This window comes from Diabrotica undecimpunctata, chromosome 3 (assembly GCF_040954645.1).
Source record: "Diabrotica undecimpunctata isolate CICGRU chromosome 3, icDiaUnde3, whole genome shotgun sequence".
Lineage (NCBI taxonomy): Eukaryota > Metazoa > Arthropoda > Insecta > Coleoptera > Chrysomelidae > Diabrotica > Diabrotica undecimpunctata.
Genome location: NC_092805.1, coordinates 11,935,415 through 11,953,996, shown reverse-complemented (window position 1 = coordinate 11,953,996; position 18,582 = coordinate 11,935,415). Strand labels below are relative to the sequence as shown.

The 18,582-nt window shown below is 32.9% G+C and overlaps 1 protein-coding gene across 7 annotated transcripts in view; it reads left to right on the top strand.

Annotated features, from left to right (window-relative positions):
- Window positions 1-18,582, top strand: part of Stacl (SH3 and cysteine-rich domain-containing protein) — a 707,685-nt gene that overhangs the window by 637,580 nt on the left and 51,523 nt on the right. The gene's annotated exons all lie outside the window — the stretch shown is intronic.

Here is an 18,582-nt window from a genome sequence, read left to right as displayed (position 1 = left end):
CTTACATAGCCTAGTAGTCTTCTTCCCTAAGATTTCTTTCAGATATCGCCTTAACGATACCCTTCATATACATTAGTGTCGCTCTTTCTTGTTTCCCTGACATATTCGTACCAAATCGTTGTTTTCATATCTTTTAGTATATTTTTTTATACTCCCATTTTTTCTAATAACATTATCATTTCTTATGTATTCTAACCGAGATCGTCTTAAAAATCTCCTCCAAAAGTTAATTGCAGTATTTAATAGTTTGACGTTTGTTTTTGGTTAATTGTCATATTTCTACCCCATACGTTAAGGGTGGTTTTAACATTAATAATTAGTAAAACAACAAATGAGGTAAAAATAATTCAAAAACAAACATTCAAAATATGCACAAAATATTATTTACAGTTTAAAAACTCACATTATTTTATTTCTTCTTCTTCTTCCTACTTTATAAATAGGCTTAATGCCTGTTTTACTTCGGTTTTTAGCCTCAATTGACGTTGTCCGACTATCTTTTCCTCGGTCGTCTCAATGATCTTCTTCCATTTGGCGATTTGTCTCTTGCTATTCGTACTATTCTATTTTCTGTCATTCTTTCGATGTGTTGATTCCATTCCACTTTTCATCTTTTGATCCACGCGTTTATTTCCTCTATACCACATCTCGCTCGTATTTCCTCACTTCTTACTCTGTCTCTTAGAGTTTGGTTTGTTATTTTTCGTAAGACTTTCATTTCTGTTGTTTCCAGTAGTCTTTGTGTTTTCGCCGTGTACGTCATTATCGGTCTTATTGTTGATTTATATATCCTGGTTTTCGTTTCCGTTGTGAGGTATTTGTTTCTCCAGATTGTGTTGTTGAGACATCCTGCTGCTCTGTTTGCCATGTTCACTTGTTTTTGTACTTCTTCTTCCACTTTTCTGTAGCTTGACAGTTTTATTCCCAAGTATTCAGTTTCCATCACTTGTTCTATTATTTTGTTATTTACGACTAGTTTACATCGTCTCGGTTCCGCTGATATCACTATCGTTTTAGTTTTCTCTGTTGAGATCTCCGTATATGTTATGATATGTTGTATATGAGCGCCGGATCTTCGAATTCTTTAATTAATCTTTGTAGGTCATCTTCATTTTCGGCTGTTATTATGGCGTCGTCGGCGTAGCATATTATCCTTATTTCCTTTTCCCCCATTCTATATCTTCTTCTTTTTTTAACTTTCTTTATGATTTCATCCATTATCAGATTAAATATTAATTGGCTCAGCGAATCTCCTTGTCTAATGCCAGTTTCATATTTGATAGGTTGCGATAGTTTTCCTTTACATCTTACCATAGCTATGCTATCTTTATATATATTCTCAATAGTTTTTACTAAATCCAGTGATATTCCCTTTTCACATAATAAATGTATCATGTCCCGAATTCTCACTCTATCAAACGCTTTCTTCAAATCTATCAGACACATATATGCTGGTTTGTTGTATTCCAGCGACTTTTCTTTTATTTGTCTTATTACAAAAACTGCATCCGTGCATGATCTTCCTGTCCGAAATCCTTGCTGTTCCTCTTGCAGAGATATTCGTTCGTTTATTTTTGTCGCCATTATCCTTGTTGTCAATTTGAGTGTTGTATTTAATAGATTTATTGCTCGATAATTATTGGGGTCTTTCTTATCTCCTTTTTTGAAGAACATCACCATGATCGCTCTCCTCCATTCATCTGGTATTCTGTTCGTGGTGATTATTTTATTAATAAGAAGTTGCAGTTGTTGTACAAGGTGATCACCTCCATATTTTAAGGGTTCATTTGGTATTTGATCTTCTCCTGGTGACTTTCTGTTTTTTAATTTGTTTATTCCTTCTTTCACATCTTTTTGGGAGATTTCGGTCTTTTCCTCAGTTATTATATTTGGCGTTTCTGGTAAAGGTTCTTCGTTTTGTTTTTTAAACATTTCTGTCAGGAAGGCCACCCATGTATCCTCTTGTATGTGTTCTATTTCAACTAGTTCTTTCATTTCGCTTCTTTGTTGTCTTATGAAGCGCCATACTTGTTTCTGTTGTCCATAGACATCCATCTCTAGTCCGTTTGTAAATCTTTCCAAGTAATCTGTTTTTGTTTTTCTTACCAATTGATGAGTTTCAGTTCTTATTCTTTTATATTCTTCATATGATTCATTCGTTTTTTCTGACTTATATTTTAGGAAAGCTTTCTTTTTTTGGTGACATTTTTGTTGAACCTCTAATATAAACCATGGTGTTTTCGTTGACCACTTTTTGTTTATTATTTTCGTTCCAAGGGCTTCTCGGGCAGCATCCAGAATATTTTTCTTAAGTTTTCTCCAGCTAGTCTCTACATTGCTTTCATTTTCGATATTCTCCATTTGTATTTTCTGTTTTAGCCTTTTTTGATATAATGATTTTATGGAGTCATCTCTTAAATTTTCTATTTTTATTTATTTCTATTATTTATTTCTATTATAAATAGTAAAAATTCTTTTTTTTTTATTAGAAATAGAAATTATTTTATTTGTAATCCTAAAAACTTAAACAAAACAAAAAGTGTGTAACAAAAAGTTTTTCTTAAAACCAAATCTCATCCCAAATTAGGAATTTAAAGAATTGATATGTTTCACATAGTATATCGATATTTTTAATAAAAATGGTAATAAATAGAATAATAATTTACATTTTAATTCTTTTAATTTTCAGAGAAACTAGTTAGTAAGCGAAGAGAAAGAAGGAAAACACATTATTCAATAAATTGCCAACGTTTCGAGATTTATATACGTCTTTAGAATGTCTTGAAACCACAAACGAACTAAATTTAATGAATAAATGTATTTTTTTCTGACTCTCCTCTTACCAATAAGTTTCTAAAAAAATTGTTAATAAATAGGAAGAAAAACAAATAAGTAATTTTTATTGAGTTAAAAAACTCATCTCTTATATGTGATAAACGTATATTTTACTGGTTTCTTCAATAATTATCAATAGAATTCAATAATCTTTTTATAAAATCATTCAAGTGAACATAAATTTCTACAACTTTCAAAATGTAAAAGCCATTTAAGTCCTGAAAATACGCTCAAACGAGCAAACATAAATATTGACATACAATTATCGAAAATTTCATCGTGGATTCCTATCTAAATTTCCTCCAGTGCTCGCATCAATCATCCGAAAATCTCTCTAACAAGATTTTTTTTACAAAACTGCAGTTTGGCTTAAAGTAGGTAGATTATTTTGTTTTACTCAATCGCTCTGTCGCCCAGTTTGATCAGAAGTGACTGAAGTCAAATATTTACACAACCTACTTTTTTCAGTGTACGTACGTACGTCCTTGGAGAAGGACCAGTTTGTTTGTAATCAATTTTATAACATGCTTTTAGACGTTTGGAAATCGAACGGGATTTGGATATTTTTGTGTAAAGTTTTGCTTTAGGAGGTGTCCTAGATACAGGACCTTACGAAGGAAAATTTTACACGTATTGTTTTAGATTAGATTCTTATAAATATGACAAATATATTTTTTTTTTCAATTTTTTGTTATTTATTTTTACAAAAAAATTTGGAAGCAAATTTTATATTTTTTTATTTATGTATACTAACATGTCTCAATAACTATATCATTGACACTTTTGCAAACCTCTGCACTTATGAAATAATAACGTCCTTAATATTAATAAATAATTCCATTCAATTTTATGATACAATTGACAGTAAATTTTTTCTATAATGAAATTTTTTGTAATCAAATTTGCAAATATTTTTAAGAAGTGAATTACATTTAACTTTGCACAATTAGCAGCAGCTAATAATTATGCAGTTTTCAGCAACTTCCAGAGAAAATATATCCATAAAGGAACGTGGAAAATACCAGGATCTAACGAAACCAATCAAAGTGACCACATGCTCATCTCAAAAAGATGGGCAAAAGACATAGCTAATGTCAGAACGTATTGGGGGACGAACTCTGACTCAGATCATTATCATATAGCTTAAAAGTGCGGCTGAACATCGCGATAGTGGTAAAAAAATAGTCGAATTAAAAAATGGAAAGCTCTCCAAATAAAACTTATCGGAATCACATATAAAGATACTACAGAAGAAAAATGGAGACAATTGGAACCAATATTAACGGAATTTGCAAAGGAAACTGTCGGAGACAAAGAAATGCGGAATGGAAGTAGGCCTTTTCTAACATTATATCTGTTAGTTGGTTTTTAATTAGAATGTTGCTCTGTATTTTAAGTATTTCTTTTAATATTGCGATGACGTTTGTTGGAATAATAAACTCTTTCAATGTATGGATCAAAAATGTGTTATAAATGTTATCACAGATACTCTCAAAATCAATGGAAAGATTGTGTTTGTATTTGTTAAATTCACTAGTTTTTTCTAGGATCTAGGATGTCTTGTAAATGGATGTAGTTTTTTCTCGGATCTGTCAAGTATGCTCCGCTTAGTCTCTCAAATACAATACATGTTTTTTTATTTAGTTTCTTCTTCTTCTTCAGTGCCTTATCCGGTCCGGAAGTTGGTGATCATCAAGGCTATCATGGTTTTGTTGACTGCTCTGCGAAACAGCTCCGCTGAGGTCATCCCAAACCATTGTCGGAGATTTTTCAACCACGAGATACGACGGCGTCCCGGTCCTCTTCTGCCAAAATACACATTATTAAAAACATTATTTAGTTTATTGTGTCTTAACCAGTTTATTGACACTGGGTCAATTTTGTTACTGTACATTTTACATTACATTAGGTATAATTTACAATAAAGAGAATATGTAAAAGAGAAAAATAAGCCCACAATTAGATTAGCAAAATTGAACATTACTTCTTTCAAAAATAAAGACCAAGAGATAATAGAAGAACTGATAAATAAAAACATAGACATTTGTGCAATCCAACAAACAAAGAAAAAAGGTAAAGGCCAAAGAGACTATATCCAATATTTTCTAGCATACAGTGAAGTGAAGAAAGAAGAACGAGCATGAGCAGGCGTAGGTATACTCATCCATAAAAAAATTTAAAGACGACATAAATATAACTGCCGTTATATTTTTAAAAGAATAATACATATGAACATCATAATGGACTACCAAAAATTAAATGTCATATCTATATGTAGCCCCTAGCCCCGAGGACTGCAAATATAAGAAGGAACGAGAGGCATTATACAAACAATTGCTAACCATCCTGAATGAAAGACCCCATGAAGAACCCTTAATTCTTACGGTTGACTTTAATGCACGAATCGGAAATGAAATAGTTCCAGGAGTAAAACAAAGATTTAATAAAAACCCTGCCAACGCAAATGGAGAACTTATGGCTAATACCTGTGCTTTTAACGAACTGAGAATCAATAATACATTTTTCGGCCATAAGCTCCAGTATAAATATACTTTTAAAAACTTCAGGGGGCACAAATTTATGATTGATTTTATAATCACTAATAGAACAATCCAACCAAGGCAGATTCTAGATATCCGAACTTTAAACTCAGCAGAAACAAGGAGTGAACACAAACTAGTACTAGCAAAAATAAGATTGAAAATAACACCAAAACATTTTCTACAGGAAATCACTGAGGAAAAATTTAATGTAGAATCACTGTGGAATGACTCTACAAGAGAAATACACAGGAGATATAGCTGAAACAAATAGACGACATCGAAGATATAAACGCAACCTGGGAGAAAATTAAAAACAACATTGAAGAAGCAGCAACAGAAGCTGTGGGAAAACGCAAAGTCATATTGAACAAAAGAAACAACAACAATACACCATGGTACATAAATGAAATAAACGAGAAATGTGAAGAGAAACGAGAGGCCTACACGCAGTACAAAATATCAAATACTCCAGAATCCAAAGCAGTTGGTAAAAAGAACAAAAAATGAACACTGAGAACAGTTTAAAAAAAGGATGGAAAGCGACTTCTACGGTAAACAAAACAAATATATAGATTCATAAGAAACCAACGGAAAGAAATGGCAGAATTGAAGAAATACAATAACATACCAGCAAACAAATGGGAAAGATACCTGACGGAACTTTTTAAATGAAAGGAAAATAATAATCAACACAATGACGTACCTGAATTAAGACACGAAATAAAAATCAGTTTTCAGGAAGTAGAGATAGCTATAAGTTCACTCAAAAATAGAAAGTCGCGACAAAAGTCCTAACCAACAAAACCAATAAACTAACAACTTTATCAGATGAACAACAAGGATTCATATCCGGAATATTATGCGTAGACGCCGTATTTGTACTAAGACAAATCACAAAAAAGGCCATCGAGTACAATAAACCAACAGATCTATGTTTTATAGACCTGGCAAAGGCTTTTGATCGCATCCAAAGCGGAGTCAGACAGAGTGACTTGTTAACCCCACTTCTCTTTAATATATTAATGGACGAAATAATACAAACAGTACGTAAAGGTCATGGTTACAGATTGAGGAACAAAGAAATCCAAATATTATGTTATGCAGACGACGCAGCATTAATATATCTTAATGACACAATCTGGAAGAACTAACACCTAAGACAAGACACAAAAACAAGGATCTATATAGCAGCAATTAGACCTATATTAATGGACACGGCGGAGACAAGACCTGGCACATCTAAAACGAGACGACTACTAGAAACAACAGAGATAAAAATACTCCGACGAATATCAGGGAAAAGTCTGTTGGATAGGTGTCATAAATGGATGGGTGACAAAATGAAAACATGAGTGGAACGAATTAGTGGAATGGCAAAGGATAGGATCGTACGAATAGCACGAGATAAGTCACCAAATGGACGAAGAACTATTGGCGGACCAAGAAAAAGATGGTGCGAATTCAAACAATGTATTAGGCTAATATTGAAGAAGAAATAGGCTTTAAATCCTACATAAAAGAAGGAAGAAGAAGAAGAAGAAGAAAGTAATAAAAAAGAAGACACTAAATTTTGTAATACAAGTTCGTTTCTCGAATTAAATCTAGTACATTCTGAAGAAGTTCTAATTGCTAAGAATCACATTTGTAAGACCTTGTATAGAGTATTTTTTTGTCCTCGCTCGTATTTAACAAACTTTAAGTTGAGTAGCTGAAAGGTTTCGGTGGTAGGTTGTATTTTGTGTAATTTCGAGGTTAAAAACACTAAAGTGATTTTAGATCCGATGCTAGTTGAACAGATTTGATGTCTAATTTGGTTGTAATTGCTTCTTTTGCGGTAGCATCAGCAGTCTCATTAACTAAAATGCCAACGTGTGATGGAATTCAGATTAATGTTTGTTCCAGAAGAAGTGAGACGGTTTGTTACTTCATGTATGGCATGACCTAATGGATGTTCGGAATATATATTTTTAATCGAGTCGATGGAGGACATCAAATCTGTAGATATCGCAGTGCTCTTGGCTTTAGTTTGATAACATAAGCTTTTTAATGTTTGTAGAATACCATACAGCTCTCCGGTATGGATAAGATACAATATTTGATAGTATATTGGTATATTCAGTAACGTTATTGTCCAAAAGTTTTTGAATTGAAGTTTATCTTTTTTTTGTATAGTGAGATGATCACTCCGGTATTCCATTCCTGTGGCAGTTGATTATAATTTAATATAAAATCTGTCTAGGAGCTATGATGTCTTCACCAAACCAAGCAGTTCTAGCAGAAGCCCAGGAACCACCTTTACACATACGTAGGCAAATGTTAGACAACAAACGTCTAATAACATACAGATCGTTTAATACAACTATGGTTCACAAAATAGGTTTACTTTTGACAGAAAATTTAACAAATTCTTACTGGAGAATAAAAAATTCTTCTCCTTTTGCAGAATCTTTTATCCATACGAATTCATTTCAATCTTATATATTACAGCTACCAAAATTTCCTTTTTACATACAAGACTTTGAAGTTCTGATAGACAAACCAACCATTATAATGCCCTCTTATTCAGACTTGCCAATTTTAACTAATCTAATATTCAAATCCATACTAAGCAAATTAGGGGAAGATTTAACAATAATTTATACAGATGGATCAAAAACTGTTGAAAGTACTGGTTTCGCTTTTTTTGTTTTAAACAGCAATTATGTTGAGAAATATCGAATTGCTGAATGTTGTTCTATTTTTACAGCCGAGGCTGCTGCTATACAGAAAGCACTAACTTGGTGTGTCACTAATTATTGTGAGAACATCGTAATAGTATCAGATTTTCAACCAGTATTACAAGCTATTCGTAGCCATCCATTGGATAGTTTTCAAAACTCCATTATACTTGATATCAACAAATTATTACATGATCTAAAATTTACAAAAAAAAACAGTTATTTACTCTGGGTTAAAGGACACAATGAAGTAATTGGAAAGGAATTAGTGGATGGTATGGCAAAAATGAGATACCCGAAATTACAAATTTTTACTACTTTAAAGATCTTTTCTCTATTATCAGGAGTACTGGCAGGGAAAGATGGATGTCAAAATATAAAGAGGTTCAGAAGACCTCAAGAAACCTTTACTTTTCTATTCATCCATGCTTACCAAAAAATATTCCCCATTTTAATTTTAACTATAATAAAGTACATTCTTCGTTAATAACCCGGTTAAAACTTAACCATGGCCTCTTTCCAGAGCATCTGCATAGGATTGGAATCTATAAAACTCCTTTCTGTCCTTGTGATGGTAAATCTGTCGGAGATTTGAACCACTTTTTTTTCGATTGTCCCAATCATAGGGAACAGACTCGAAGCCTATATTTAGGTTTAATTGATCTCAATATTAGCCTACCAGTTAACATCAGCAATCTGTTATCTTATTCTGACAAATCTATATATAATATTCTAAATCAAGTTTATAAACGATTCTAAAATAAAAATTTAAACATCCTTATAACAATTTTCTGTGGCAAAAAGATTTTTTGTCTAATGCTATCTCTCTCACACACACATACACAGATTATAATTCCATATATTTACTATTAATTTATGTATGGCATTTAACAAAGGGTATCTGTCTAAACCAGGTGACATTTTATTTTTCAGTGTAGTACTTAATATACCATTTCTTAAAAGTGGTGCTAAGTAAATGTATAATATTTTAATTTTGAAGGATTTTGTTATTTTTTTTTTATTTGGATCAATAATATTATAGCATTTACCTACTTCATCCAAACAGAAGTTAAGTCATTTTTAAACTGTAACCACTACACCATTTTTTCCATATAGTTTATTTTACGTAGCTTTTTTCATATTCCTTACGTCTATTTTTGTTTCAGTTTAGCAATTTTTACTAAAACATAGCTCCATTTTTCATTAAGAGTCTATTTTTCATTTATTTAGCCCGTCTTTCATCTAAAGTAAAACGTTTTTTAAATTGACTTAAACGTCAGACATATTTCCAACCTTTCCTTTATTTTGTATCATATTCTTCATAGAATTGTTGTTAAATATGCATATGTTGTGTCAGTTCTAAAACTGAATCGCAAATGGGATTTGTATTAAAATAATAAATTTTCCTACTGGACGTGCCTGTGTGTCCCTTCGGATTTTTGGATTTATCTAACATGTCTGGGAATATTTACCCTTAGGCGTCTCACGAAGGAAAAGTTGGAAAACTTCGGGATAATCTTGTCCCTTTGATACCGAATTGAATAGGAAATTGAATTTGCGTTTGATACCTAAAGTATATAGGGTCGGACTGAGAGTTTGAAATTGGATTCATATGCTTTATACACCAACGATTTATGCAAAGTGCTTAAGTCGAATAATTAATTATTATATTTGGTATTATTAAAAAATATGTATCTACAAGTTGCATTCAAAAGTAAAATAAAGTCCTACGATCACAATTAACTAATTTAATTCCATCCATCAAGCCTATGGCTGTCTGTAGAGGCCAATACGAGCCATGACCTCCCTTAACAAACCTCTCGATTCATTACAATCTGCACCCATTCTCCTCCGCGATTGACTGCCAAGAGAATTTCTTGTGTTCTTATCCATGTCATAGTCCCATCGCTTCCTCCCTAAACCGTTACAGATCCTCCAATGAATAAAGAACTAGGCCGTATGTTGCAGTGTGCATAGCGTTCTCTTGGCCGTCGAATATCTCTCACACGTCTGTCTAAGCTATATGAGAAATACCTCGATTTATCAGTGAACAACACGTGCTCCTAGTCATCAAAATTCTAGTCAAGGTGCTCTTTGACAAATTGTAATCTACTTCTAAGATAGTTTACGTTTAAAGCTGTTGCTCTGACTGGTATCCTTACATGCAGACCTTGTTCAGCAAGACGGTTGTGTATAGTGTTTCTACTAATTTAAATATTATGAACATTTGCCACTTGAATTTGTAAATGTCTCATTGTGATAAAACGTTCCCTTTTAGTACGTAGCCTGATGAACTGATCTTGGCGTGGTGTTGTGAGTCTTCCTCTTCCTTGTAGACGCCGTCTCGTTTGGTCGTTTGGTTCTCGAAAAAGTTGAATGACTCATGATATTGTAGTATGAGATACTCTTAATCTCAAGTCTATTTGACAGTAACTTAACCCTACATCAGCTAAAATAATTGCCTGAACACATTCATCTGGATTCAGATTTCTTAAAAGACGGTCCATGTCAACTAATTAACATACGCAACAGTGGCGCACCCAGAGGGGGAAGGGATTTTGGAGGTTAAACCCCCCCCAAGACCCTATTCCGACACTGTTATTTACACATTTTAAGGACTCAAAATGGAGGTAGCATCATAAAAAAAAATTCGGTGACCAACCAAACCCCCCCCCCCCCGAGGTAAATTCTAGGTGCGCTACTGATAGGCAAAACAGCAAATAATTTATTGAATTGTATACAATATTGATAATCTAAAACTGTCCTGTCAAATTGTTTGATTTTTGCCTGACTGAACTGCTTCCATTAATGAGTTTTATTATTCAATAAAATCACGTTATGCTTTGAACATGGCTAAAACTACATGATACCACCAGAGAAATGCATATCAAGCGAGGTGTGAGACAGGACGACACTCTATCACCTAAATTATTTATAACGGTCCTCGAATACGCCTTTAAAATGCTAAAGTGCAAAAATAGAGAAATAAAAATAGATGGAGAAATGCTCAATCATCTGCGTTTTGCCGACGACATAGTACTTATTATCGAAGATCTGGGTGAAGCACAACAAATGGTAGAAGAATTAGAAAATGTATCTTCAACAATAGGTCTAAAAATGAACATCAGTAAGACCAAATTTATGACAAATTTAGTTCCCAGCGAACACCTAATCATCCAAAATCACTAAGAGGTTAACTAAAAGAAATCTTTAAGAGCAACATCCCGATAGCTATAAAACGGAAGACATTTGACCAATGCGTTCTTCCTATTATGACATACGGAGCAGAAACTCTCACGCTCACAAAAACAACAGCACTAAAATTGCGAATGGCACAAAGGCGCATGGAAAGATCAATTTTCGGCGTGACAAAAAAAGACGAAATAAGGAATCAAGACTTAAGGAAAAGAACAGGTATCAGTGATGTCGTCGAACGTATAGCCAAGCTGAAATGGAATTGGGCAGGTCACATAAGCGAGACTGAAAGACACAAGATGGACCAGAAAACTAATTGACTGGCGCCAAAGAGAAGACAAACGCAGCAGAGGACGACCATGCTTTGAACGTACTTTTCTTTTTTGATAATAAAGATATCGATGATTTTTTTTAAATATTAAAAAATGAAGATCTCTCGAAACTTTTAAAAGATATAGTGTTTGCTCTTAATATATTCCACAGGGTTTTGCAAAATAAGATAAAAAAACAACTTTATTTTTAATATATGGGTAAAACGTTGACATTTTCCAGAAAACATTGTTATAGTAATTACTTAGATATAAGTAAGGCCAAGTAAGTTCCGGCCAAGAAAGTTGTTGGTGAAAGAAATATAAATTAAACAAAACCGTTCCCAAGGCGAAGAACTCCATGGCTTTGTAGAGAAGTGAAGGGAAAATGTAAAGAAAAGAAAAAATCTTACCTTAAATACATGTCAACCAAAACACGAAAAGCATACCATAATTACAAGACAATTAGAAACGAAACATGAACTTGTAAGAAAAATAAAATGTGATCACTGGGAACACTTTTCGAAAGAATTAGAACATAGATTTTTAGGGTCTGCAAAAGGAAATATGGAAACACCGAAAATTACCACAAATGAAGAACTTAATATAAATGTACAGGAAGTTCGGAAAATACTTGAAAACCGGAAGAACCGAAAAGCAGCAGGTAAAGTCGGAATACCAAACGAATTATTGAAATATTGTGGAGCAGCGATGACGGAACAATTAACAACATTAAATAATAAAATTATAAAACACAATAAAATACGTGGATAAGTTTAGCAGATTAACAACAGGATTTTTGTAATGGAAGATAGTGTACAGGTGCAATATTCGTTATAAAGCAAATTACTGATAAATCACTAGAGTATAATAGACCAGCATTTCTATGTCTGATTGACCTAAATAAAGCGTTTGACAGAGTAAGACTCAAAGATGTAATCCATTATAAAAACTAGCGAAAACACCTACCAAAACAACAAGATGGAAGTCAGAATAGAATTTACAGAAAATATAGAAATAGGCAGCGGAATGCCTTCAATGCTCTTCAATTTGGTCATGGAAGAAATTATTAAAAGTGTTAGCAAAGAAAGAGGATACAGAATAGGAAACAAAGAAATAAAAATACTCTGTTACGCAGACGACGCAATATTGATAGCTCAAGATGAAGATAGTCTACAAAGACTGGTCAATAAATTTAACATAAGAGCAAAAGAATTTAATATGATAATCTCAACTCAGAAAACTAAAACAATAGTAGTCAGCAAAGTACCAACCATTTTCTGTATCCTCTGCGCTATGCGAAATGTGTAAAAGATTAAATCTTTTAGCGAAAGCTGCTATCGCTTTATTGAATTAAATGACCAAATTTATGGCCTAGGAGGACAAATTCCTTAAACTTCCCGTGCTCGAATGGTTATCAATAAAGTGTTATGATGAGGCTGGGATAGGCCGAAATGATCATGACACTTTATTGATACCCATTCGAGCACGGGAAGTTAACGAATTTGTCCTCCTAGGCCATATATTTGGTCATTTAATTCAATATATATATATATATATATATATATATATATATATATATATATATATATATATATATATATATATATACGTTCGGATACACTTTCTCGGTCAGTTAAATACAAATTACCAATTTGGAGCCATTATCAAGAGGGATGCGGTTCTGTAATATAAATTGTGTGGGAATTTTGTCTATTGCCTGATAGACTATTGACTATTTTTTTATCAAGGAATTCAAGCTTTAAAGTAATTTTATTATTTTATCTTTGAGTTTGTCATTTTTAGACGTCAAATGGAATAATAAAATTTCTTGAATTCCTTATTTTCTTTTACCCATGTTTTTTGACATAGTCAACAGCCTATAGCGAGACAAATGAAAAATTTTTGTTCATTATATACTTAGAATATGCCCTTGTAGTATACTTGCTGTAGTATATCAAACATTTAATTTTTGTTGATGGTTTAAGTAAAAAAATCTCTGCCATATTTAATGGCGAAATAAGTTCAACCTTCCACTTTCATCCTTTAAAAATTACAAAATTAGGTTGTGTAAATACCGTCAAAGTACAGTTTAAAAGCAACATAATTTTTTTGATTGCAGACGTTTATCTGTTTTTTTTTTGCCTTGTAGTTAGTCATTCAAATTTAGGTTAATGAAAATACAAGAGAGGGAGATGGAGCGATGAGTAAAACAAAAGATCTTCGTGAAAAAGGATTTTTAATGGACGTTTTGTCTTTTTTTCGTCCTGATGGTAGAATGACTTGTTTGACCAAAGCTTTCCGCACAGCTGAGAGGAGTTGAGGTAAAACTAATTACGAAACTAAATTAATTACAAAAGGGAGTATGAAAGAAGACCGAAACTAAATTAGAAAGGGTAATGTAATAAAGTTATCTGCTTTTTACAATTATGGGTAATTGTCTTGAATTTAAATAACAAAGCTATTCAAGTATAGTTAGATTTAGATACAGGGTATTTAGGAACTATTCACAAAAAAAAATAAAAATTTTGGAACTCGTTTTAGGTCGATTAGTCGTTAAGCATTGCATTCAAAAATGCTAAGGGAGCTACAATCCTTTGAAGAATTGTAGCTCCCTTAGATGCGTAGACACACACCACACTTTGCCCTGTGTGGTGCCTATCCCACCAGATAAAATTGAGATATCTAATATATGTACATGTTTTTCTCACCTTCATTGAATACATTTTCTGTTGATGTATTTTTCGTTATTGTATTGTATTTGTCATTTAGCTGTAATATTTAGTTCTGTTCTTTTGTATCCTTATCCTTAAGATATCTCACTATTCTGCTTGTTTTTGTTACGTATTTTAGTATTTCTTTCTCAACATTGCACATACTTGATAAAACGGCTACAAGGTTTTTTAATTTCATTACTCCTTTTACCATTTGATTTCGTTTAATACAACCAAATTTTTTGGCTCTTGTGGCAATATTCCTATCTTCAAATCCTTAGCCATGATATCGAATTGAGGCAGCAGTCTTAAATCATCTTGATTCTCTGCTATCAGAACTGCGCCATGTACGTACATAATATATTACATTTTTATTGATTTCTTTTCCATTTAGTATCTTTTTTATTTTCACTTATTTATACTTATTTATTCTCGCACTAATTATTATTATTCCGATGGCCTAACGTTTCTCAAATATAGGTTTTCCATCAACCTAAGACGTATTTGCCGTATTAGTCCAAGCTGTTAAGAAAAATACGTGCAATAATTGTTGGTTATAATTTTTTTGTGGCACTTTAGGGGGCAAAAAACAGTATTTTTTCATTATTTCTATTTTTATTATATCAAATCAGTATTTAAGGGTAGAATGAGCACAATATTATAATATGTTTGTCTTTACACCTCGTGTTTTTTTTAGGTTTTATCTACATAATATCAATCGATGACAAACAGATTTAGTCAATACTTGAGACTATTGTCAAGTAGATAATTTTTGAAAAAAATAAGAAAAAAAATTAAAAAGAAGATGGATCTGCATCTTTCTTACACCAATCACGTGAAATAATGCTTCTTTACCATCATTTTTGAGAAACAAATTCCCAACAAAAACTCTTTTATTTGATTACAACAATCAAACGACTATGGTTTGCCTACTAAACAAATACGAAAAAATCTGTTGAAAGAAACGGGTTGGTGTCAAAAAAATAGCATTCAGAAAAAAAATAAAACATTAAACACACGGACAAACACATCCTTCATTTATCTACCCGATCGTCATCATCCGTTCCAGATTATTCGGTTTTCTGGTTCTCTGCCATGGCTGCATCACTTTAGAGACGGGTGTAAAAAGCCATTTGGTCCATAGGAACGAATCGTGTTGCTAACTGCATTACATCTGCATATTTGCCTTCTTTGACAGGTATAGGATTGCAATAGATAGGAATATCAGAAAAAACTGAGAGGTCGCTGTCAAGGTTTATCAAGATCTGGAATAAGTAAAAACTCGGAAGGCCAGTAGATAGACTGACTTTAATACCATCTAAATGTTCATTGCTGTACTGTAAAATTCGGTGTTTGGAAATCTGGAATCTTTGCTTTTCTGCACCTGAGATAACTTTTTTAAAATGTCCTTCATAGTGACCAGTAAAGTTCAGGATCATAATTTAAAGGCTAAAAACGTAGTACTTCTTTCTTAAAAACTTCTCAATAACTCCAAAGCGCCGATCACGGAAAAGAAAGCTATGTCCTGGCTCAGGAAAGTGGTGCTCTATCTTGTCAATAGACCTAGTTCTCACCATCAAATACAGAAACTGAATCATTACTGAGTTTTTGTTTTGCGCAGCAGTGTTATCGGAGAAAAGGTATAAATTCTTAACATTTTTAGGGAGTATATTTTTATATAGTGGTACAAAAATGGCACTACCTCGTTTGGCGACTTTCGAGCCGTAGTTTCATCATATATATATATAAAAATGTGCTTGATTTGTCTTACCAGAATGGACGCAGAAGTTGTATGTCCACAACTGACGTTTGTAGAAAGCTTCTTCAGCAGGAATTTTGTGGAAGTGGAAGGTTTTGTTGAAAGTCAAAGGTCAGAACCTCCACTTCGTCGCTATGCTTGCACAATGTGGTTTTCTCCTTTAGCTCCTTGAAAAACAAATCGGCCTTAATTTCATGCAACTTCTTCTCCGCTGCTAAAACTTTTCGTTCATTTTCGTCGAGGGTCACATCTTTCAGTCAGTTTGTTATCTAAGACATCACATATTTTGCACGTATCTGATCGAGGTGATCCAAACCTGTAGTTGAAGTTTTCTTTGAAGTATCGATAGTAGAAGTCATAGGGAACTTTGGGTTTAAATTTAGGATTGCTAACACTTTCTGGTTCGTAAAGTTCCAAATAGAGTTGATGCATCTTCTTTATATTCTCTGATCTGGATCTGGAGATAAATAGAATCGACGGGATTTGTTTCTACTATAATGCGATTCGCATCTTGGAAAGCTCTGGATGTGCATGTTCACATTTTTGAGTATTTCGTTAAAATTTTCGGTTGGGTCTATTTGTATACTTTCGTTTGTTACTAGGTGGCACTGCAATATCTCTGTCACAAAAAGTTTGAGCAATGAGATCTACACGTTTCCTTGGATAGCTTACCCAGCTTTATAAAGTATTTGTGAGAACGAGTGCGGTCTTGCCTTTCATTAATCTTTTTTCGAGTTCTTTGAATAGTAGTAGTTTGAATCAACCCTCCCAAATAGGTATTTTGCAAATTTTTGTCAACTATTTTGTTAAACTTTTGTAAGACAACTTTTCTTGTTTCTTCGTCCACATTCTGAAAACACTTGTACCTACAGTTGCAGTTCGATCCAGTTAATCTCGGTCGCTTTTATATTCCTTTCCAGTTCGTATACGTTTTCACTTCTACAATAGGTTTTTTTTTTCATATTTCTTTTCCAGAGAGTGGAGTTGTCACTTTTTCTGTTTTTGGTTACAGGAACAACTGGGGGCTATTCTGTGGGTTCCATATTGAAAACAGGTTCAATGTGTTGTTGTTTTACAGAGGTACGTTACTTCTTTGGATGTTTTCTTCTAGCTGAAAGTCCTGCAACATCACAATTAGAACAACTTTCATCAGAGCTTGTAAGTTCATAGTCTGACTCACTAGCGTTAAACGGATCTGACTCGGTTTCAATCATTTTTACACGACGTTGAATTTTTACACGAACAATTAAACCGCATGAAAAGTCAAAACAAATCAGCTGCTCTGCTGGCCCAGTGCCAACAGAAAATGACCTTGCATTCCACGAAAATTACCGAACATTTACAATCGTTTGGTGGAAAAAGGATGCAAGTCCAGAGCTGAACCTTTCTTGCACCAAATGAGTGAGAAGGCAGATCCATAAAGACGTATAATTACTTTATTTATTATTGGATCTGCATTGTTCTTATACCAGTCTATTCGCCAATTTTAATTAAGGCATATGTTTCCACCCAAATGCATCCTTCTTACAGCAAACTCCTCATTTAACCAATTACAACTACGTATTTTGGACGCCGATAACTTGCTTACGACAGCTGATTTACGAAATCTAGTCGTCTTAAATGTATGTCCAAAAAAACTAGAGAATTTGTGTAAAAAAACGTGTAAATCTCAGCCAAAAAAAATATCGAAAATTTCCACAAAATTGGTGAAAATTATATGAAACGCACCGGGCCGACATGAAAACCAACCAAAACCGAGCCGATTCGGCAACTGGGAAAAACAGTTAAATTTTCTCATGTTTTGACTATAAACAGTGATTTTTAAGAATAAAAACCATATCCTCATAAAATATAGGCCTTTAACTATTGAATGGCGCTACTTTTAACTCTTAATTATATAATTATAAACACAGCAGCTGTGATTTTTTAAACAAAAAATAAGTTAACTTCACTCCTATTGGTCAAAACTTTTTTTTAATTTTTGTTTTGACTTCAGCTATAAGAATCAATAAGTTCAAAGTACGCACACTTTTTTATTTTTACAAAGTTTTTACAAAAGTTATTTTAATTTTTAAAAATGTCGAAAAATTCACATTTTTGGACTTTTAATTGTTATTTTTGCATAACTATTGGGTCGAACTGAATGTAACATAGCTCAAATTAAAGCTCTTTTATGTACTTTCATTCAATTTTCTACTCATTTTACCCTATGATATTGATTTGATACCATAAAAATAAAAATAATCAAAAAACACCGCTTTTGTACCTTAAAAGTACGATGAAAAAATTATAACCAGTTTGGAGTTGCAAACACTTGGAGACTCCAGACATTGCTCTTCATAACGCTGTGCTGGTTTCAAAGATTCACTAATTAATGCTCAAAACCATTCATTTTTGTCTCTACAGCTTGGACTATATCTTGACCAAATTATTGACGTTTTTCTAGACCCAGACGAAAATATACTAAGGTAAAGTTACTTTGTTAATTATTTATTAATTTTATATTAAGCT